Genomic DNA, 24,014 nt, shown 5'->3' with positions numbered 1-24,014 from the left:
AGGTACAGGTGCGCTGAGTGCAACAAACCGCTCTGCGTGGAGCCATGCTTCAAGAACTACCACACGCTGAAGAAGTATTAGTGCAAAAGGAACATTTGAGACTTGCAAAAAATTTTCGTGTGCGCATTCTTCTTGTGTATTTTTCTCGTGTGCACATTGCGTATAAGAATGCGCCAATTTTTTTAAAATCTTATAACTTTATTTGCTATTTTTTATTGTTTTTCATGAATAAACAGTCCATATATGCCAACGCCAAACATTTTTTTCTCACTTTACGGTCACCCTAGAAAAATTACAGTAATTTTTTTTCGAAATAGCTCCCTCTGAAGAATTTAAATGTGCAATAAAAAAAATCGACCCTGAGTGGTCGCATGTGGCGAAAAAAATCGACCCTCAAAGGGTTAAAGAAACAGCAGTCGGCAATCAAGGCACACAAACCGCATGGAGTTGTGTTACTTCGCCAGCCAATGACAGAAGCAAACAAAATCGTCAGCATGCGGCATTTTTAAAATGGCGGCGTGCTTCATACCTCCGGAGCGTCTTCTGTCCTTGAAGAGCCTTGGCGGAATCAATGAGCTGTGCAACAGACATGGACAAAGCGTGTGGAGTCTGAGCATTTCACTCTTCAAATGTCTGCGGTGCCGTTCATTTCACTGCTGAACCCGGTTTACTCATGAACTTCACTGCCAACTGAAGTGAAACTTGACAGTAAATAGTTGCAGCGAAGCAAGCATGTTATTTCAGTTCAATAAAGAATTAGACTTTGGCCATTCCACTATAATGGGCGAAGGAAAAGGTATAAAATTACGTGCTAATAATTTTATTTTTGTGGTTACGGCCTTTTTTTGGTAACAGGAAAAGTCTGAAGGACGAATTATTTGCAGCTTTGCGGAGGAACAGTGGCTGGCGGTTAGGAGGGCATGGGGGAGGCTTCACTGCAGACCTAATTTGTATCCGACTGTAGTAGCATTTTTTTATTTAGCTCTGAAAGAATTATAGAGAGCTAGATATTTGCGAAACACTCACAGTTGTTTTGGATACCTCATTTACTGCTCTACGTAAGTTTCGTAACGATGCGTGGCTGTCAGTCCCGTACAACCGCATAGGGTGCAGGGCGCTGCGATTCTAGACGTACTACCCCCACCTAGGGGGGTTAGAAAAACACCTGCATAAGCACAGCAGGGAAGTGACTACGTTAGGTGCCTTGAATGATAACTGTAGAAGCGTTATTCAGAACACACGGAACTGTTCTTCACTTTCTTTTTCTTTCTACTTCCTTTTAATATAGAAATATGTTTATCCATAAGTATTTTCATAACAAATAAATTTGTTAACCTTCAGTTTTCCTTCCTATATTGCTGTTGCCTTGGCTCTCTCTTCAGTAGATCGCTTAATTTATCAACTCCTTGCAACTCTTCTTTCCAGTTGGAAATTCTGCACGATAAGAGCTCTACAATTAGAGAAAAACCAGACGAGTTAACGGGTGACAGTAATGTTGCCTATCAGTTTAAGCGTGATTGCAAAGTTTGATGATGGACGCTGCCTCTCATTATTTTATTTTCCACCTTGTCTAACCCATATCACGGGTATATGGTTCCGAGGGTCTGTCAGCGTCACGGAGAGCCGTTACTCGAGGAAATATCGAAACAAAAGGAAAAGTTCAACGCAACTGCCGTTTTCTCTGGCCGCAACTCGTTCCACGTGTATACATACCAGTTGACCACGAACCGAATCCCTTTCTTGGCCCCTGGGTTAGTCTAAACAAATAAGGTTGAACTAACGAAGAAACAGCGATACGCGCGATCATTGAAAAGACGGTGACAACTGAATGCATTTCAGGTAATCGCGCCAGCACCGAATGGATGACGAAACTGGCCTTCACATCCCTGGAGATGCCGATAACTACCGCCAACCAAAAGGAGTGAAAAGGGCAGCAAAAGTGTTGACCGCCGAATAGATTTCAAGTTTAAGCATTGATTTGGCGGCGCTTTAGGAATGTGTGTGAGAAGTGGTGGCGTGGGCAGGGAGAGACCCGCCGTCCCCCCCCCCCCCCTCCTTTCCTTGGTTACGCGCCTCACACTGCGGGTGCATGTCGCAGTGTTTGTGTGAACGCAAAGGGATGCAAGAGAAGTTTATTGATGTAAAAGCTCCCATTGAGAGAAAGAGAACGTTTCAAATGTGCATTTCATGAATAGATAACTGTTTCGTCGTCCCAAACGCATAATATATCTTTCGTATATGTTCAGAATTATTTGTCTTGACGACTCTCAGAGATCTAGGTGATCGTCATGCCTGGAAGGAAAAGAAATTGCACTAAATGTTAGACATTTCCACAAACGGTTTCACCTTGGCCCCATTAGAGTTATGTTTTGTTCAATAGTTGTTCAGGGCAATATAGTAGTCACCTTATACGAAACAGGTTTCAGTGTTCCCCGTAAATTTCTCAGGCAGCGAGAGCATGATCCGATGTCTTTTATGTAACTGCCCTCATTGTGGTGTGGCTAGAAAACCAAACTTGAGTGCACCTCATTTCGGCTTGTTGGGGAGAGAACCATTCTTCACTGTGCTAAACACCCCTGCGCTGTCCTGCTGTTTGACATGCGGGCTGTTGCTACTGTACGCAGCATCGCATCGATCTGTACATATTCTTTTTCTCCTTTTTACAGCGAAGCTGTTAAGGGCTAGTACCTCCTCGGGTCAAGTCCTTGTGTAGACACAAAACTATGACCATCAGGATTGGCTCCAAAATCGTAGTCTTCTTCCACAGCTCGCTAGTTAGCGCCCCTTGGCGCTAACCCGCTCAAGCCACTGGTCCCGCGTTCGTCGTCGTCATTAATAAGTAATTAATTATTCATTACACAAATTCATTAAATATACAAGGACACCACCAATTTAGGAGCGAAGCTGTTAAGGGGTAGCTCCCCGTTGAGCCTGTACGTGTGTTGTTGCGACTTTGCACCGGTGCCACCACTATTACGACTTTGAGGTGGTCCCGTAGCGCTCGCCACCCGTTTCGTGACAGAGCGTTGGTAGCGAAGACTCCGAGTCAGGCGTCGGTAAGAATAACGAAAGGGATTTTATACACTATATACAGGTCATTATACAGGACAGGATCGGATCGGCACTGGGGCCAAGAGCTCACAGCAAACGCGACTGTTCCCGCACGGCGACGTCCGGTGAGATTGCAACGCGTGACGCATCTCACGCCAGTCGAGAGCGGCACTCTGCTCCCGGTGGGTCGGCGGATCCGGTTTTCGAGGCGGCCGCCTCGCGGCTTTATTGGCGGCAAGGAGTTACGGAGTCGCCATCTAGCGGAAGCGCCTCGCTGGCGTAGTATGAGGGATCAGGCGGCGCGCTCCTCATAGGCTTTGCTGTCAGCGCTCACTGAAAACACCACGCGTTAGCTCTCCCGGACATATCTGTAAGTACTTTCGAAACGAGAGTTTTTAACGCGATAGCGTTAAGGAGCTCGTGTCGCAGAAAAGCCGGTGTCGTCGGCGTCGGTGTCGGCGTAGGCGTCAGCGTTTTTGCGGCGTTGACCGTGAGCGATAAATCACGGCAAGCACTCCATAAATAAAAAGCAACTTCCAAGATGGTCTAGGTGGGAATCGAACCAGGGTCTCCGGAGTGTGAGACGGAGACGCTACCACTCAGCCACGATTTCGATGCTTCCAAAAGGTACAAACGCGCCTCTAGTGAATGCGGTGTTGCCTTCGAAACGAGCCGTGGAAAGTTATACTGTGGTGTATATAGGTAATTATGAACATGTAACTTACAGAAGTCGCAATTACACGAGTAGCGAAGTGCGTTTCGCTGCATTTCTTCTGCGCTTTCCGCACACGGAGAGCCATCTTGCGGCAAACACAGAAGAGCCCCTCCTCTCCATGTACGGCGCTGCCCCGACAGATGGCGCGCCACGCGCGCATTGGAGCTGTCGCGGTTCGGATTCTCTCCCCTGACAACGCTTCGCCTCGCTCCCGCCGCAGAATCAAGCGTCCTTCCTTTCTTTAGATCACTATCTCTCTATCTCTCTGCCCGTGCCGATCACGGCGTTTGGCTGGCGTGCATCATTTCCCCCTCCGGGATACCGAGTTCTTTGGTTCGCTCCGCTTGCTCAGGCGCACGTTTCATTGCTGCGCCGAACGCCGCGTTGCTCGACCATATGGCTCGACGCTCACCGCGTCTGATGCGGGGCGCCTCGTAAGTGATGGCTGCCCTGTAGCCCATTGTCTTACACCCATTGGCGGGTCGACGGGAACGCTATCGCGTTCCACTCTTGAAGGCGAAGCTTAAGCGTCCTCCAATTTTTTACTGTCTAAATAATAATCTTGGGCAAACTGAAAGCACACAATCGTCTACAGACGCTATCTCTTTACCGAATACGTACAGTGAACGCCACTGCGCGCGGTCGCCGCGATGGAGTCTCCCGAACCGGCTTCTTGCGTGAAAGGTAAGTAAACGCTGAGAGCAAGCTATGTGAAATATGTTCTTATAGTGTTTGTATAACTAAATGGAGCGTAATAGAACGAAGCCTCAATGCAGTGATCGCGCAGATTCCCAGTGACCGGCGCGTCTGGATGCTTGTCCGCGCACTGTTTCGCTTTCTCCGCGCGCGCGTTTTCGCACCGTGCCATGAGCTTTAGGCCGCAGAATATGAGCATTTGACAGTATACAAGCAACCATTGTTGCGTGGGTGTTATCAGAGCTGTTCAAAAATAACTTCATTGTAGAGACTTCGACGCCTACGGGGACTGTGTTGTACCATCGCGACGATTCGATCTTTTTTCTTCTTCTAAATTCTTTGACCTTTCAATATTATTTCTCGAGTTGCGTCGCACTGTATGTTTATCGGTGTTCTCAGCGTGCAATTTCCCGATGCTCCTTTTTTGTAATCCAGTGCATGCATTAATTCATTACACAAACATGACCATATGCCATGCTTTTTTAAAATGTGCTTCTTACCGCTGCCTTTCCACTCCACTCAACTTGCCAGTATCTATAGCATCGACAAGTTCATGAACCAAACCGTCATGACATTAGTCGGGCAGCGGAGGCGGGCGAGCGTCTCACTGCGTGTTTTCGGAGCATCGCAGACCGGGCGCCGTAGCAGAAATCTTCCTCGCGTCGCTTGCTGCATAGCCGAGTTGTAGCCGATGTTTGTCGGTTTCATATTACGCGAGCCAAAGTTCACGCAGCTTGTCCTGCGGCTACGTGTGAATAAGGCTGACTGCGGGCTCCGTTGCGTACATCCGCCATTGTGGCGCCGAACAGCAGCCTACCATGTTGCGCGCCTTCAAAGGCAGCCACTACATATTGCAGTGCTTTTAAGCGTTGTAAAGGAGACACTCGAAGCGGGAAAATTTCGCCACTAAATGAGGACCGCAGCGTACGAGGGAATTGAAACTCGTTTTCTGCTCGCTTCGGCGCTCCCGAAGCAGCCGACGCGGCCGCTATGTCCACGTGATCCCTCCTAGCACGTCACGCCGACGGTGGCGCCAGCTTTTCCAGTGGTGGAGCTCGAGGCCAATAATCCCCGAGAGCCATTGTCACTCAAACGGCCCAATACAAAGCCAGCACTCGACGGTCGTCCGACAGGTCCAACCAGCGACCGCACTGGCCACCCGGTTGAAAGTTCGCGCGCGCGGTGACCTCCAGGCAAAAGGAGGTGCGGCGCCGGGCTGTCTGGCATTTGGTGACACGTTTGAACATGTTGCCCGCCGATGCTTCTCCGCAGGACACCGCTGCCTGACGGCTCAGCATCTTGACTTGTCAAGGGAGAATTTGGGCGCTCGCAGGATAAATTCTGCATCTTGCAGATTCGGAATCCGGGTTGGTGGTAATGGCACAACAGCATCCCCGCCCTCAGATAGGGCGCCGGGAAGACGAGCTGCCTCCACGTGGCTCGGATGCCACGCGCGCACGTTCGTCAGGCTCGTCCAAGTTCACGTCCAGTGTCCGGACGCCAGGTAACTTCACGTGCCCAGGTCCGACTCGCCAGGACAGGAGCTCTGCTCACCGCGTTGTCGCCAAGGCACCTCGACCAGCTCCGCTCGGGTCGTTCCTAAGCCCTTGCTTCTCGCCACTGGTCCCGGTTGGTCGTTCTGCAGCTTGCAAAACCGACCCGCAAAAGGCAACACCCAACACGAACGAGTGCCCTCTGTCTCCCGTCAAACAGCAGACAAGGCCATAATCCAAATCAACCTAACTAAATTGCTATCGCCCTTTTGATCCCGCTGCAAGAAGAGGCAGGTGTACGATCTAGTACACAAGGCTCAAACAACCAGTTTTCCAATTAACAACACACCAAAATATTAGGAACAATTAATAATCAACAATAGTAATGACAAATAGAATGGTCCCCTTGAAATCGCTTGGACCGAAAACATACTACTGAGGAAGCAAATAAGGTCATTCATTTTTCTCGGTGATATTTTCGCGGAATCAGAAGCGGCTTATATTTGCGACCCTGCTTATCCGTGTAGCGGCGGTACAATAAGCCAGATTCCTTGTAAAATGAAACCCTCTTTTTTTTCACTCCCCGTTTGACGCCCTTCCTCAGATAGGCTATTGAACAGTCTTCCTGTTGCTCGCGAATCAGACTTTCCCTTTCAACTGCAGCCTGCTTCTGCCAGCTGGCGGAAACCGGAGCGAGTGTGGAGCCCGCGTCGCCTAACTGTGGTGTCGCGTCCATATCGCGGCTAGCACTGCACGTGTAACTCCCACTCACTTCCAGGACACGCTCGCCCAGGCAGGCCTCCGAGCTCTGCCTCTCCCATGCCTGCTCGCCCCTTAAGCTACGTTGATCGGTCCGTGTGCCGCACCGCTTTTCGCTCACCGACGCAAAGTCAAGTTCCCTCGACAGCGGGTGCACTTTGGATCGCGTGAGGGCCCTGTACGCCACATCGGCAAAGAATTAGTTGCCCTGATCCTTCAGCAGCTGCTCCGAGTTATTTGAGAAGAGGTAGGCAAAGTGCTCCGGGAGGGCGGCTGACACAGCGGCTTCGGTGTTAAATTTCCCAAACTCTCCGTCAATGATAACCGTTGCGATCGGTAAACAGACACTCTCCTCCTCGGCCACTTGCCGTATCCTAGCGCACTCTCCCGTAAAATCACTCGAGGAGATGAAAGACGGGTGGACAACGTCCATAGTTGCTGCAGAGTCCCGGAGTGCACGGCACTTCTTACCGTTTATCTTAATTTCCTGCACATAGGGCTCTAATGGTCACAGGTTTTTGTGCGTTTCCTGTATTGCTGCAAAAGCAATTTTCTCTTGGCAGTTCGCAGCGATGAGCCCTTGCTTTTTGCAATTGTAGCAGGTTAACGGTTTCCGTTTTTCAAAAGAACGCGTCGTATCGTTTTGCTGTTTGGGACCATCGCTATCATTCTGAGATGCATAATGTCCTTCCCTTACAGTTTCTTTGGTAAGGGATTCGTCTTGCCGAAACTCGCGACGCGTGATTTGCTTCCGTTCGTCGGGCTCCCTGGAAAACCCATCTCTCCTATCAGCTTTTTCTAAGCGCACTGCCTTGCTGTGCAAGCTGCGGCGGGTGTAATACTCTTCCGCTAACTCTGCTGCCTTGCTTAGCTTAACCTCCTTTAGCCTATCTTGCAGCCAGAGCCGGACATCCTCATCAATGCAACGGTAGAACTGCTCCAACGCGATGCATGCATTCGACGTTTTGTCGCGGTCGTCGTAAACCTCTTCGCCCTTCAGCCATTCCACCAGGTCGGCTTTTAGACGAAACGCGAAGTCAACTTTCGACTCCTTGCCCTTTTTTGCATACCGGAACCTCTGCCGGAAAGCTTCGGGCGACAATTTGTACTCCCGCAGCAGCGCTTCCTTCACATCACTGTAGCTCTCAAACGCCTCTTTCGATAAGCAAGTTATTACGTCTGATGCCTCCCAAGGAAGCAAGGCTAACAGATTCTGTGCCCAGAGGGATCGCTCAATGCTATTCCGTTCGCACACGTGCTCAAATTTCACGAGGTATTTGGCCATATCCTCTCCGACGACAAAGGGTGGAAGTTGATCGCGTATTCTTGGAATGTTAGAAGTGAGACTAGGCACCGGCGAGTTATTTCGGGTCTCCAACTCTTTCATTTTAAGCTCGTGCTCGCGACGTTCCCTCTCTCACCTTTCCTCCTTTTCCTCCTCGCGACGTTCCTTTTCTTTCCTTTCCTCTTCGCAACGTTCCTTCTCCCTCTTTTCCTCCTCGTGACGTTCCTTTTCCCGACGTTCATTGATATCCGCCCAGGCCTCTTCGGCTTCCTCAGCCGTTACGTCCCCAGTCCTCATGACCTCAAGGATCGCATTCTTTCTTTTGGTTGAGCACAACTCAATGCCCAACTCCTCACAAATGTGGAGAAGTTCCTTGACCTTGTACTTCACCATCGTTCACACTGTCCTCCTGCTGTTTACCCTTTTTGAACATACCTGCCGTACGCTATTATAATGCTACTAGTAAGACATCCGCAACTATTTCACACACTGCCCTGTTTACTCCCTCAGCATCCCTTGGTTTTCAAAACACTCACTAGGCTTGAAACACACAAGGTTAACACAATGCAACACCAAATCCTTCCCTAAGCTACTATAACCTGTGTCAGAGAAAGTATGGTGTTTGAGGTAAACTTCAGGCACTCACCGCGCCGAGGTAGCTGATGCCTGTCAATCCCGTAGCTACCATCCACTGTTACGACTTTGCACCGGTGCCACCACTATTACGACTTTGAGGTGGTCCCGTAGCGCTCGTCACCCGTTTCGTGACAGAGCGTTGGTAGCGAAGACTCCGAGTCAGGCGTCGGTGAGTATAACGAAAGGGATTTTATACACTATATACAGATCATTATACAGGACAGGATCGGATCGGCACTGGGGCCGAGAGCTCACAGCAAACGCGACTGTTCCCGCACGGCGACGTCCGGTGAGATTGCAACGCGTGACACATCTCACTCCAGTCGAGAGCGGCACTCTGCTCCCGGTGGGGCGGCGGATCCGGTTTTCGAGGCGGCGCCTCGCGGCTTTATAATCCCCGAGAACCATTGTCACTCAAACGGCCCAATACAAAGCCAGCACTCGACGGTCGTCCGAGAGGTCCAACCAGCGACCGCGCTGGCCACCAGGTTCAAAGTTCGCGCGCGCGGTGACCTCCAGGCAAAAGGAGGTGCGGCGCCGGGCTGTCTGGCACTTGGTGACACGTTTGAACATGTTGCCCACCGATGCTTCTCCGCAAGACACCGCTGCCTGACGGCTCAGCATCTTGACTTGTCAAGGGAGAATTTGGGCGCTCACCGGATAAATTCTGCATCTTGCAGATTAGGAATCCGGGCTGGTGTGGTATTGGCACAACAGTGTAGACGCAAAACTCCGCATCGTGGAACGATCCCGAAGACAGCGCAATGCTGGGTCTAACCACGGCACAGGTGAAGCAAGCGTTAAGCATACATTATACGTGGCGTGCTCCTGAAGATAGTGCTGGGCCTACCCGCGTCGCAGGTACAGTTCGCCCTAAAGGGGCCCACATAACGAGCTACACTGGTTATTCTTGGAATAGCACTGGGTTTTTATTTTAAATCTCGGCTCTTGTGTTTTCTTTCATTCCTTTATGCTCTTTCCTCAGCACCGAGCAGGTCGCTTGTATTTGCACTGGCTAACCTGCCTTTCTTACCCTGTCTCTTCTACCATCCTTCAAGAGCAGGTGTCAGCATTATAAAACTGATTGAATGTGAACGGCACGAAGACGAAGACAGTCATGCTAGTCTAGTCAATGTAGTCAAGCTAGTCAAACGCACCACTGCTAAGACGTGCGTGCTGAACGCTTTCAAGAAGTCCTGTTCATATCGAGCCACGGAAGGTTTTCTGAAATATGTTGAACGACTATAGAAGAGCCAGGCTGCCCACAAGTTTTGCTAGTTTTTGTAGCAGTAAAAAAATCTTGAAAAAGTCGCGAGCCTACCAACTGGCCCAGGAGCCACCTCACGAAAAATAAAAGGTAGCCGTCATACCTTACATAAAATTGATGTCGAATAATTTTAAGAAGATTGCCAAGCGAACTAACGTAAAGGCGGAGTTTTCTGCCTCATGCAAGCTTTCAAGGCTCTGCAGAATGACCAACACTTTTCCCGCAAGGAACCGGCCTGTGTGACAAATCACAAAAGAAAATATTGCTGTTGGAGTCGTTTATGAAATTCTTTTGTAGTGTGGTAGAAACTACGTGGGCCAAACCAAGTAATGTCTGAATGATAGGCCGAGGCAACATCAGGGCAATGCTAGAGATGTTAGAGGGCCACCTGGCGATTCATTGTAGTGAGTGGAATACTAAGCCAAATTTTCACGCCTGCGCTGTAGTGGCTGGAAGCCTTGACAAAAGGGTTAGGTTAGTAACTGAGTACAAAAGGATCATTGTGAAAGGTGATGGGTCTGTAAGTGTTAAATGTACCTCACCATCGCAAAAAGAACTGCTTCTCCTTAAAATTAATGTGCACAGATGAACTGCGATAACGCTCCATGTATAAAATAATGGGGTTTTTTCTTGACCCAATATTGAAGTAAAAGAGTCATCCTATGTGTGTGTTTCTCTCTTTGTCCATGGTCGTCTTCACGCCTTTCACATCAGATCACGCTCAACCAGCACGTCCAGCAATACATCACGACATTACAAAACTAGGTGTCGATGATTTCCTATAGAATGCAGAACCTTCTATATCATACACTTCAAATGTGCATAACACATAACAGATTGTGAACGACATGAGAATGTATCAGACCTTTTAGTTACAGCACTGTACTTGAATTATACTGGAATTATTAGCACCAAAGTGGCATTCGAACTTAATCCTAATACAATGAGTGCATACGCACTGTATTCAAGTCATGAAAATAGATGAACACAAGCAATGCTCTGATAAATAAACTAAGGCGAGGGAAATGGGCTCACTTGCGTTCCCCACGTTCTGCACAAACATAATTCACATATACTTGCCCTCTTCGAAATCAATTCAACGTGCTTGGGCTTATGTTTTATTTCACAGTCATATTACTACCCACTTGCAGGTAATAACTCATTGCCGCACAATGTCAAATAGCCACTCAGGGGTAATAATTTATGTAGCTTACACTTGCTGGCAATTGAGCTGCACTTCCATTCATTTACACTAGCCTAAACTAACTCAGTGACCTCGGACTCTTGTGAAATAAGCAGAAATAAGTGAGAGGTCTCTTCAATGTGTGTCTACCTGTAGAGATATTACAGCGCGTGCCAGTGCTTCAACGTCATCATCATGCGAGCAATATTGTGAACACTTGCCTCTTTCTGCGCCCCGCTCTACTTTGGTGTTGGTAAAATATAATCTATTTGTTCGTGTGCTTCCTTATAAGCATATTATAAATACGCACAGCAATGAAAAAGCCATTCTGGGCCTGGTTTTCACTTACTGGTGCTGTGGTCCCTTCTCTGGTTGCAATGTAGAGCCGAGGGTTCTGCTTTCTTTTGTGGTATTGTTATTAGTGTCGAGCTATCCCGCTTTAACCCTGCAAAAAAATCAATTAGATGACAATAAAAATTGCTGAAAGTTGCTAATTCGAAAAGAAAAGCTTTTAAGAAAGGTCTTATCAAGGCCTATTTTGGAGCTAGTGCGTACCTCATAGTGCCTCATACCGGCTAGTGCCTCATAGCCGAATATACACACTACATAGCAAACACTACACAAAAGAAAATATCGAAAATTTTTACATGTTCTTTTCTTTTTGTTCTTTCATAGCTTCCTAGCAATGCAGCGCTGTTTTCTGACATTATGAAACGACACAATTAGTAAAATCCAGAATTTTCCAGTCAGCAATAATGCATTAAACTGCTAGTTTGACGTAAGATAGTACGCCGTTGAAATTTCGCCAGTGCCATAGTACTTCTTCCCTTCTACAAGTAACGAGTGTACTGCCCCTCTCCAAGTGATATTAGGGCAAATCCTGCTTCTAGCGCGAACCGACACTTTCGTGCTGCTGCGTCGTCGGAGTTACATGATTATTTTCGCATGAAGCAAGCTTCCAGCTGAATTGGGCTTTGAATTCCAGTGAACTCGATACATTAAACAGGAAAGCCAGACACCCATGCAAATTCACACATTACACAGAGAAAATGCCCAACACAGTAGAAAATTGTTCAAGATAAAACTGTCCTACGACCAACTTAACCTACGAGATGAAATGAATTCATTCCGCAAAGTTCGGGATAGGGAATAAAACAGCAAATGGAAAATTTAATGTTTAAAACGCTACACACGATTACTAGCGGCGCGATAAAGCACACATGCCACTATGAAAATCGGCGCATCCAATGTCAGTGAAAGGACACCTGACCATGAAAGAAAAAAAAAGCGTCAGCAAAAATCCAATTGGAGGACAGCGAAACTGAACTACGCCTGCAACTATAGCTTGTTCACACGCCAAAACTTCAATGCTATTTCCCTCACTAGTACTACACGTTCTGATGCTTAAATCACAGACATTCGTTATCTTCTGGCTCATAATAATGCAATGGCACAAAATTAAGCATTTAGTAAGCTGAGCGTAAGGGATGGAAAAATAAGCCTAGTGACTCGACACTGGACGCACTCCTGGGGCCCGATGATCCAGCCCATATGGCCGTCAATACAGCGTGGCCTCACATTGCCACGAGTTGTCGAGGTTGCATGGGCTTCTTGCAATTTTAGGTAACATCAGTGGAATTTAACATCACTGAGACCCCCGAAAGCATTCATCGACGCGGCCAGATGACTTCACAACACGAACACAGTTGCATAACGTCGCCCGTACAAAAATATGACAGTAATTGCCGCTGACAACCACCGTATTGTCAGCCGGCTCACGCCGTTTTTCTGCTCCTTCCCTGCCGGTGTAGTCTTTCCTCCTCCTCCGCCATCGAGGATACGCAAAGAAGTGACGACTTCTTTCTTAGTCTATTCGTTCTCTTCTTTTGCCTCTGGCCTTTCTTTCTCCCTCACGGCATCTCCCTCATGGCGCTTTGCTCTCTTTGTTTTGTAAAATTGTCTGAACGTTTCGGCGTTCAGAGAGTGTTATTGTATAGCCCGCAGGAGCTCATTTCCAAACGGCCGTACGAGGAAACCAAGATGGATGCTTCATATTATTGTAAGCACTTACATCACGTTTCAAGGCTATCTGAGCGGTTTCACTTTGACACAAGTCAGTGAAAAAATCAGCCCTCTCAAGTTTTCTTTTATGCGATCACAGTTGACTGGTAACTATAACCACCGTACAGCGGCCCGCACTATCATGCGTTTCGAAATTCGTGTGAATGCCCTTGACGTTAAAAAGCCAAAACATTCAATCGACAGGCTCAAGCACACCATTTTCAAGGAACTGCAGCCTGTGGGTTAAGCCAGTATCCATTCTGAACTCCTGAGACTTTACCTAGTCACTTACACGAAAACATAAACACCTACACTGGGCCATCGTCCAGGAGTCCATCTGTAAGCCCACTGCCCCGAACATTCGCAAACACTGAGTGAAAAGCGTGGCATGGCCCATCAGGCAGAGTTTATCGTGACGAGTTCGTCATTTACTGTTCCCGCTGGAGTAATAACCGTGCATGGTGAACGCGTAAAGGAATTTTCCGCACAAGAAGAATATGCCCGAAGCTGGCAGTCCTAGAGCTCGTGAAGAGCAAAAGACCACTACCAGCACATTGGCCATCACACTTGACAGTGACAAGGGGCTACGAACCTCCTTCTGCGGTTCGCTATCACGGAACTCACGGAATCAACCGCAGGCATCATCTTAGGGAGCGGCACTCGGGCCCCGGTGGGAGCAGATTGAAACGTTTAGGTGGCCCCGGTTAGTAAACGGGTGGCACATGGCACTCGGCTCCTTGTAAGTTGGTCGCCTCGCGCATGCCTTCGAGGGCTGGGGCACTATGATAAAAGGCCCGAGTTTGGCAAACATTCACCGTGAGCTCTGGCGACAGCCCCAGATTAGAAAGCTTTCGGTATAACGACATATAATTCAACTCTCGGCATGCTTCGAGTTTAATAAGCTCGTTTAGATTCCCTGTTAGGTACTCATTATTTACGAATTACCTCATGAATTGCCGAAAAAGGAGCCATGTGGTCAAACCGCTGCTGCTGATGATCATTTGTTTAAGTTACACGAAGTGCACTACCTGTCACGCAAATAAACGAAAAGGTTTAAGACCGTACTTTTATTAGACACTTTATGACACCTTATAAGCATCTCAATATGTGCAAGTTGTGGACTGAACTTGTTTTAAAATAATTTGCAGTTTATTTGATTTACCGTTGCACCATTTGGGAACAGTTGATCGACAGACAATGTCTGAAAGAGGAATCAAACCCTTGACACGACCGAGATATGCTTTGCAAGCGGCTTCAGTCCAGTTGCATGAAGATTGGGGGAAAGTCATGGTACTGCAATGTTCGGTGCTAACAAAAAATGCAGCAGAGATACTTCAGTCTGCTTACGGGTGGGAAGACGAAAGCATAATCGCTTGGGTGAAATGTTTTGTTTGATATTTTCGACATGCATCAATGTTATTTCTGCTGAATCGGCAGGTTTGGCTGCGCGCACGTTGGCCACAGGCTGGAAACATTCGGAGAGTTTTGCTGCAGAACGACACATCTTATTTGATGCGTAATGGCAGCCCTGTCGAAACTGTGTAATCTTCTTTTATGTTCCTTTGCTTGGTCTTCTGAAGCGTGCTTGCTTGGGCGACAATGTTTCACAGATGCCGCGAAGGCATGGGCTTAAAAGTGCATGTAAACAAAGTACCGATGAAATCTGAAGAGCAAGCGACGCAAGGGTGGCATGGAAGTGCCGAAAGCAATGACGCACGCAATAGGCACACCGTATTTTATACACTCATGATTTCGTGTCGAGAGTGCATCGCAGTAGAGACAGCACCCATGAATTCCTAAGATCAAGTGACAACAGAGAGGCAGTGATGGAGGCAGTGACGTGGCATGGCCAATGACGCACGCAATAGGTACAACGTTAGTCAACCGTAACAATGGAGCCGCCGTGGCGTCGGGGAAACGTGCTCGTCTCGCATCCCCGAGCCCCGGATGTTATTCCCACCGAGGCAAAAATTTATCTGTTTCTTTGCGAAGGCATTTAAGGTACGGCCTTACTTGCGCAAGTTAGCGTGCACAAGGCAGAGCGCTTAAAAACGCGCGCCGCGTCAGTGGAAGAAACTCCCCGCTTTCGGTGGCAGAGATAATTAGCGCCATGTGTGTATTGGGTGAATCCGAAAATCCGTTTTCCTTGCATGGCCTAGTAGAACGTCGCACGCAAGCGCGCCAATCCAGGTGGCCTAGTACCATAGAGAAAGAAATTCAACAAGAGGGGACACTCTACAAAAACTGGCCACAGGAAACACGTCACGCCTAGTTTCAACACCATCCGTTAGTTGACGCGAGCATCAGAAAAAAGAATGTGAAATAAACTTCCAGACATCGTTTTATTTTTTTTTATTCCTTCCCACTAAAAGCGAAAAAGTTTTGCGTGTAAATGAACTTATACTTTGCAACTTTTCGTTTCGTTGCCTAGCAACAAGCTAGCGGCACACGAGACGCGCGTGCATGAGTCATGCGCTAGACAAGCCGCAGGAGTGAGCGAGGCCGGTCATACGTGCGAAGCTCGCGTGCTCGGTGACCCATCTGTTTTGGATATAGCCCATTTTTTCGGACTCCCGGCCTTCTCTATGCTTCTCTTGCGTATCGTCTGCGTTTCGACACGGCACCACTGCACTACTGGACTACGACAAGGAGAGAAATTGTGTTTGACAGTGTGCGGCGCATTTTAAGCAAATTTAGGCTTCGTTCGAGTGGCGCAGTTAGCGAAAAACAGCTCCGCCGTCCTGGCGCAGTTAATTTTAGTTAATGCCTTGTCCTAGGAGATGTTTGCGACGCTGTCTTTGAGCCCCAACATTACTGTAACTTATTTCGGTAGTTTTCGGGGCACGCTTGCTGCGCCCGGCTTATTGACGCAGTAAGCGAAAACCGGCTCGGCCGTGCGGCGCATTTGCCCATGTAGATGCGTGTACTACGTCTTAGCGCCCAAGACAGACAAGTTGTCGCGCATTCTGTGGCCCCCAACATTATTGTAACTAACGTCGTTACATTTGGGGTAGTTTAGAAGCACTGTTGCCACGCCCGATTTATTGACGCAGTTAACGAAAAGCAGCTCGGCTGTGGGCCGCAGTTTCGCGTGTACTGAATCTTAATGGTAGAAGTTCGTGACGCATTCTCTGACCCAAAAAAAGTATTGTAATCTATTTGGTAACTTTTTGGGATATCTTGAGGCTTGCTCGCCACGCCTGGGGTTGTGAAGCTGTTAGCAAAAAAGCAAGCCGGCCATAGTGAGTTAGTTTTGCGTGCACTGAATTTTAGTGGGACAAGTTTGTGACGCATTTTATAGCCCTGCAACAACATATACCTTATTTGGGTACTCACGCTTCTCGAAAACGCGGCGAGCGATTGCCGAGAGTGATAACACGGGAGTGTTGCATGCGCTGGCAGGACGCGTAAAAGATAACACGCAGGAGCTCAAGAACATGACAGGTATGTATTCTGAGCGACTGAAAACAGGCTTTGCACTCACGAGTCGGACTTGAGTGCGATTAGAATGCATTCTGCGAGCGTGTAACATGGCCTGGCTGAGCCTGTGTTGTAGCCACCTTTGTGTACTTGGCGTACCATCGTGTCGACTGAGGCCAAGTTGTTTTGCAAACGTGCAGTCACCCGTGTATTTGTGCACTTAAAGTGCAGGAAAAATGCCCGGGAAAGGAGGGGTGCTTGAAAATCGGATGTTCATTTTTTATGGCATTGTTTGGGAGGAGTCTTTGCTGCGAAATGTACGTAAAAGTGAATTTATCTGTAATCTCGCTCATTCACCGCTTACGCACGTTTCCCCTCTACACGCAATGCTCCTGATAGGTCAATATTCCGAAATGATACATGCTTTTAATTTACTTTCTTTCAGCTGATGGCATCCGGTGGAGCATCGTACGGCAACGACTGCTGCGCACCTGGTGCCAAAACTTTGGATGAATGCAGAAGAAGCCCGGAACGAGCATTTATATAGAGCATAATAAACATTTCATCATTTCAGAAGGCGTCTTTCCTTTTCTTTATGAAATTGCACCTGACAGATTCGGCGCAGTCTTGTAAAGGTCAATCGCAATCATTTCTACTTAATAATGAAACGATTCCACGCCAAGGTCACGCGAGGTTTAGCAGAAGCGAAAAAAACGAATGCCACGCCGAGCAGCGGAGCCGGCGCAGCGTGTACCAACTGGTGTTCAAAGCGCGTGCGCTCAAAACCGAAACCGAAAGAAGTGAACTACATCCGCTTGGTGTGCTACAGTCAATTCGGCCGCTGGGCTCTATGGGAGTGTCCGCTCTTGTTGAAATTTCTTTCTCTATGCTAGTACTCCCCCCCCCCTCCAAATCCTCTCCGATCGCACTCCCTTGTTAATCCCTCACAACTCCCACACCTTCGACTGTCTCCGCGCGCACGCCGCGAAGCCTGCCGGCCCTGCGCCAGCTCAGCCCGCTGCATGACGTTTCATGTTTCGTTGACTGCTGTTATCGCGAAGAGTGCGCTGCTGTGCGTTGACCGGCGTGGGTAGTTTCGTCAGTTTCGTGGTCCTCGGTAGCTGTGTGTTTGTGCTCCGCGATGTTTCACCCGTTTCACGACTCGTACCGCTCCTGCATCGTGCAGTGGTACACAAATACCTCAAAAACAAGCCCTGCAGGGTTGTTCCGGGTGCCTAAAGACAACAGGTGAGCGCTCAGACCCAAGCACATCAGAAGTCGCATGTACAACGCGAACATAGCCCTGTCCATGTGTGTGCTATATGAGGCTCCGGACGTCGTTGGGCCTTGATTGTGCTACTTTTGCCTCTTCCTGGTAGAGAAAGCTGACAAATAGAAGTTCCTTCTCATTATCACGTGGCCTATGACTTGTGTTTTTCTGTGCCAAGTCTCATTCTGGGACTTCAGTAACTTGTCCAGCTTTCCATAGCGCCCTGAGTGCTTTTTCTGTGTGTCACGTTCTACAAACGTACTAACAGCTGAAAAATTACTGTTCGTGCTTGTGTACTATCTCAGTAACCGCCGATGGGAAAACCGCGCGAACAACCTTCACGTGTAGGCATGATAGGCGTTTTTTTTTCTGGAAAGCATGAGCATTACAATGCAAAATTTTGCAGTTCGTGCTTATTATAGAAAGGAGTGCCCAGTAGGTACGATTTAGTGCCTTAATAATTTTATTGCTAAGCATTGCATTCGGGTCGAAAGAAAAGTCTTGTTGTTGGCTTATCTTACCTGGTCTTTGATTGAGGAATTGGACGGTTGCGAAGTTCCACCCATACTTATATGGCCAACCCTTTCCGTTGTCACAGACCATAACGCGCTGTGCTGGTTATGCTCACTGAAAGATCCTACAGGAAGACTTGGTCGCTGGGCCTTGTACCTCCAAGAATATTTGTATACTGTAACCTACAAATCTGGCCGACTACACAAGGACGCTGACTGCCTGTCTCGTTACCCCGTAGACGAGCCTGACGACAACAACAGTAGTACCGCCAACTGCATTTTCTCCGTGTCTGCCTTCGCTAACATCGCCGATGAGCAGCACCGAGACCTATCGCTGCGAGCACTCATCAAGCGTCTGCGCTCTACACCTACCGACGCGTCCATTCACCGATATGTCCTCCAGGGTGGCATTTTGTTCCGAAGCAACTTCCTCCCTGACGGATCTGACCTTCTTCTTGTCGGGCCAAAACATCTACGACAGACTGTGCTCTTTGAGATGCATGACGACCCACTGCAGGACATCTTGAGGTAACCCGCATATACGACCGCGTCCGCCGCCGCTTCTATTAGCCTGGTCTCACTCGCTCCGTCCGACGCTATGTTCCTGCCTGTGATACCCACCAGCCTCGGAAAACGCCTCATATGCTACCTGCCGGTCATATCCAGCCCATCACCGTCGCTATATATTGTCACGTGGTGGTGACGTTGAATAAGACAGTAGCAATACTGTGAACAAGAAAACTAACTTTTATTGGGCGAACCTGTGCCCACAAAACAGGCTACACTTATAGCGCAACGATAGCGGCGAACACGCTCGGCGGTCGTCGAAAATCTGATCAGCGGGTCAAGCGCGTCGGCTTTTATAGATCAGTCATCGAATGTTCCAGATTAACTGATGGGACCCGCGTGTCTTCCAGAAAGTTCTACACCATTCGTGTCACGCGATGAAATCTGATAACACAAGGTTCGGCGACAACAGACACGCGGATAGAAGCGTCGATAACTTTCCAGAAACGTCGGATACATGCAGGCGCGTCCCTCGCTCTGCGATTACAGTTGTTAAGCGGCGAAACGTGGTTGCCCGATAAAGATAAGTACACGTGTCATTACCCCCCTCTTAAAAAGCATCGACCCGATGCTGCAAACAAACGAAAGTAACAAAGAAAAGCACTCGTATCAAAGAAAACAACAAACTAAGGAAGTTCATCAGCGTCCGTAAAATGGTTTAAGGCGCACCACGTGGACCACTTCAGATCGTGCGCGGCGCCGCTGTGAGTGCGAAATGCCGTCTGGCACGACCTCATAGTCTAGTGCGCCAATACGTCGGATGACCTTGTAGGGTCCGAAATAGCGTCGCAGCAGCTTCTCACTGAGTCCTCGCCGGCGTATCGGGGTCCATACCCAAACACGGTCGCCGGGCTGGTACTCGACGAAGCGTCGTCGGAGGTTGTAGTGTCGGCTATCGGTACGCTGCTGGGTCTTGATCCGTAGGCGGGCGAGCTGTCGCGCTTCTTCGGCGCGCTGGAGATAGCTAGCGACGTCAACATTCTCTTCGTCAGTTACATGCGGCAGCATGGCGTCAAGCGTCGTCGTCGGGTTCCTGCCGTAGACCAGCTTGAACGGCGTGATCTGTGTTGTTTCTTGTACCGCCGTGTTATAAGCGAATGTTACGTACGGTAGGACGGCATCCCAGGTCTTGTGTTCGACGTCGACGTACATCGCTAGCATGTCGGCGAGGGTCTTATTCAGCCGCTCCGTAAGACCATTCGTCTGCGGGTGGTAGGCCGTTGTCCTCCTGTGCCTTGTCTGACTGTATTTCAGAATGGCTTGGGTGAGCTCCGCTGTAAAGGCCGTGCCTCGGTCGGTGATGAGGACTTCTGGGGCGCCATGTCGCAGCAGGATGTTTTCGACAAAGAATTTCGCCACTTCGGCTGCGCTACCTTTCGGCAGTGCTTTTGTTTCAGCGAAGCGGGTGAGGTAGTCCGTCGCCACGACGATCCACTTATTTCCGGTTATTGACGTCGGAAAGGGTCCCAGCAAGTCCATCCCGATCAGCTGAAATGGTCGGCAAGGAGGCTCGATTGGCTGTAGTAATCCGGCTGGCCTTGTCGGCGGTGTCTTGCGTCGCTGACAGTCTCGGCATGTTCTGACATAACGGGCGACGTCGGCGGTCAGGCGCGGCCAATAATACTTTTCTTGTATCCTCGATAGTGTCCGGGAAAATCCGAGGTGTCCAGCGGTCGGATCGTCATGTAGGGCGTCCAATACTTCTGGACGAAGTCCTGACGGGACAACAAGAAGGTAATTGGCGCGGACTGGTGAGAAGTTCTTCTTCACGAGTAGACTGTCTTGAAGCGTGAAGGAAGATAATCCGCGCCTAAATGCCCTGGGGACAACGTCGGTGTGCCCTTCCAAATAATCGACGAGGCCTTTAAGCTCCGGGTCCGCTCGTTGTTGTTCGGCGAAGTCTTCAGCGCTTATTATTCCTAGGAAGGCGTCGTCATCCTCGTCATCTTGCGGCGGCGGGTCAATGGGGGCACGTGATAGGCAATCGGCGTCTGAGTGTTTTCGTCCGGACTTGTATGTTACAGTGATGTCGTATTCTTGTAGTCTGAGGCTCCACCGTGCCAGCCGTCCAGAGGGATCCTTTAAATTCGCTAGACAACACAAGGCGTGGTGATCGCTGACGACTTTGAATGGCCTGCCATATAGGTAAGTGCGAAATTTCGCTGTAGCCCAAACGATGGCGAGGCATTCCTTTTCGGTTGTAGAATAATTGCCTTCCGCTTTTGACAACGACCGGCTAGCGTAAGCTATCACGTGTTCATGTCCATCTTTTCTCTGGACTAGGACGGCACCGAGGCCTAGGCTACTGGCGTCAGTGTGGATTTCGGTATCGGCGTGCTCGTCGAAGTGCGCAAGTACGGGCGGCGACTGCATGCGTCGTTTGAGTTCTTGAAATGCGTCGGCCTGCGGTTTTTCCCACTTGAACCCGACGTCACATTTAGTTAGCTGCGTCAGCGGCTCAGCGATGCGCGAAAAGTTCTTGACAAATCGCCTGTAGTAGGCACACATGCCAAGAAATCTACGCACTGCCTTCTTGTCGATGGGCTGCGGGAACTTTGCTATGGCCGCTGTCTTCTGCGGGTCGGGGCGGACTCCAGATTTGCTGATGACGTGGCCTAAAAATAGAAGCTCCTCGTAAGCGAAGCGGTACTTTTCCGGCTTCAGAGTAAGTCCTGACGACCTGATGGCCTCTAGTACTGTTGCAAGCCGCCTAAGGTGAACGTCGAAATTTCCGGCGAAGACGACGACGTCATCCAAGTATGCGAGACAGGTCTGCCACTTCAATCCTGCTAAAACCGTGTCCATCACGCGCTGGAACGTTGCAGGCGCCGAGCACAGTCCGAATGGCATAACCTTGAACTCGTAGAGGCCGTCTGGGGTGATGAAGGCGGTCTTTTCGCGATCTCTTTCGTCGACTTCTATTTGCCAATAGCCAGACTTGAGGTCCATGGACGAGAAGTATTTGGCGTTGCAGAGCCGATCCAATGCGTCGTCTATCCGTGGGAGGGGGTATACGTCCTTCTTTGTGATCTTGTTCAGACGACGATAATCGACGCAACGTTCCAGCTTCAGTTCAACACGACGCAGCCGTGATCCGACGCCAAGACCCAACTGCAACGCCAGACAAAGAACAACCGACCTCGACGTGCTTCTCGACGGCCACGCAGTCACTGCCTTAGTCGACACAGGGGCCGACTACTCCGTAATGAGTGGACACATCGCCGCCCAGTTGAAGAAAGTTAAGACCGCATGGGAAGGCCCTCAGATTCGAACCGCTGGAGGACACCTCATCACGCCGACTGGGATCTGCACGGCAAGAATAACCATTCATAACCGGACTTACCCAGCACCTCCACCAGATGTCACGTGGTGGTGACGTTGAATAAGACAGTAGCAATACTGTGAACAAGAAAACTAACTTTTATTGGGCGAACCTGTGCCCACAAAACAGGCTACACTTATAGCGCAACGATAGCGGCGAACACGCTCGGCGGTCGTCGAAAATCTGATCAGCGGGTCAAGCGCGTCGGCTTTTATAGATCAGTCATCGAATGTTCCAGATTAACTGATGGGACCCGCGTGTCTTCCACAAAGTTCTACACCATTCGTGTCACGCGATGAAATCTGATAACACAAGGTTCGGCGACAACAGACACGCGGATAGAAGCGTCGATAACTTTCCAGAAACGTCGGATACATGCAGGCGCGTCCCTCGCTCTGCGATTACAGTTGTTAAGCGGCGAAACGTGGTTGCCCGATAAAGATAAGTACACGTGTCAATATGGAACCGTTCTTTCGTGTTGCATTAGACCTCGTCGGTCCCTTTCCCACGTCATCCTCTGGGAACAAATGGGTAGCCATCGCAACGGATTACGCCACCCGATATGCTATCACGTGCGCGCTCCCTACCAGTTGCGCCACTGAAGTCGCGGACTTTCTCTTGCGTGATATTATCTTACTTCATGGCGCCTCGCGACAGATGCTTACTGACCGTGGTCGTAACTTCCTCTCGAAAGTTATCGCCGACATTGTGCGTTCCTGCTCCGCTCAACACAAGATGACTACCTCATACCATCCTCAAACCAATGGCCTGACAGAGCGGGTAAACCGCACTCTCACCGATATGCTGTTCAAGTACGTTTCCAAGGACCACCACGATTGGGACATAGCCTTTCCTTACGTCACATTTGCTTATAATTCTTCCCGGCGCCGGATTTTTTCCATTTTATATACTCTACGGTCGCGAACCGACATTGCCCCTTGACACGGCACTTCCTCTTGCTGCGACCTCAACAAGCTAGTATGGGCGCGGCGCCATCGCCTTCGACGACCATGCGCGCCAGCTTGCCCGTGCTCGACTGACGGACTCACAAAGCACTCAGTAGCGTCAGTATAGAACGCCCGCCACCGTGAGGCACAGTTTTCGACTGGTGCGCTCGTGCTCCTGTGGTCGCCCTCTCGTCCCTTTTGTCCCTTAGCGCGCAAATGAAGGTAGATGATGTGAGCTATTCGCACATGCCTTAAAACTTACTTACCGATCATTCAGCAGCCTTTCTTGCTGCCTTGGAATTCAGAGATGCGTTTATACATCGAGCCGTGCGACAACTTCTGAGTTTAAACGGTTCACTCTTACTCTTGGTATTTTAGAAGCATGCATCCACCCATAAGTGGTGACGTCAGCGTTTTCAGAAACTATGAGGATTAATGTTAGATTCCACAGCACGCCCATCAGCACTTACACGATAAAGTAAACAAGCTTGACGGTTTTATTGTTGCTCAGCTCATTGTTAAATGCAAGCAAAATTCTTTAACGTGCGTCATTTATATCGAAGGTGCGATGAAATTATTTTCTAATCGTTTCTTATATGATATTTTCCAAAGAGAGCAGCACGCAAGTCAACGTGGTCGTCGTGTTCCACACAACCGTATGGGTAGGTGTTGACGTTGACGTGTTGATGTTGACGATGGGACTAGTGTTGACGTGACTATAGTTTAAGCCGCGGTTTCCGGTCTCCGCTCGCATCGTCAGCGTCAGCAGCAGCGCGCGGCGCTCGACGGGGGGGGGCGGGGGCGGAGCTACAGCGCAATTTTACCTGACG

At 49.2% G+C, this 24,014-nt stretch overlaps 1 long non-coding RNA gene across 1 annotated transcript in view; it reads right to left on the bottom strand.

Moving 5' to 3' along the window:
• Positions 1-22,582, bottom strand: part of LOC139048821 (uncharacterized) — a 244,821-nt gene extending 222,239 nt beyond the window's left edge. The window contains exons 1-2 of the long non-coding RNA XR_011507970.1: positions 22,259-22,582; positions 11,435-11,530 (exon numbers count right to left, since the gene is read on the bottom strand). This is a non-coding gene — a long non-coding RNA (uncharacterized lncRNA). The remainder of the gene's footprint in view (positions 1-11,434; positions 11,531-22,258) is intronic.
• Positions 22,583-24,014: the final 1,432 nt, after the last annotated feature.

This window comes from Dermacentor albipictus, chromosome 8 (genome assembly GCF_038994185.2).
Source record: "Dermacentor albipictus isolate Rhodes 1998 colony chromosome 8, USDA_Dalb.pri_finalv2, whole genome shotgun sequence".
NCBI classification, from domain to species: domain Eukaryota; kingdom Metazoa; phylum Arthropoda; class Arachnida; order Ixodida; family Ixodidae; genus Dermacentor; species Dermacentor albipictus.
The sequence above is the reverse complement of the archived record's forward strand: the minus strand, read 5'-3'. Positions and strand labels throughout refer to the sequence as shown.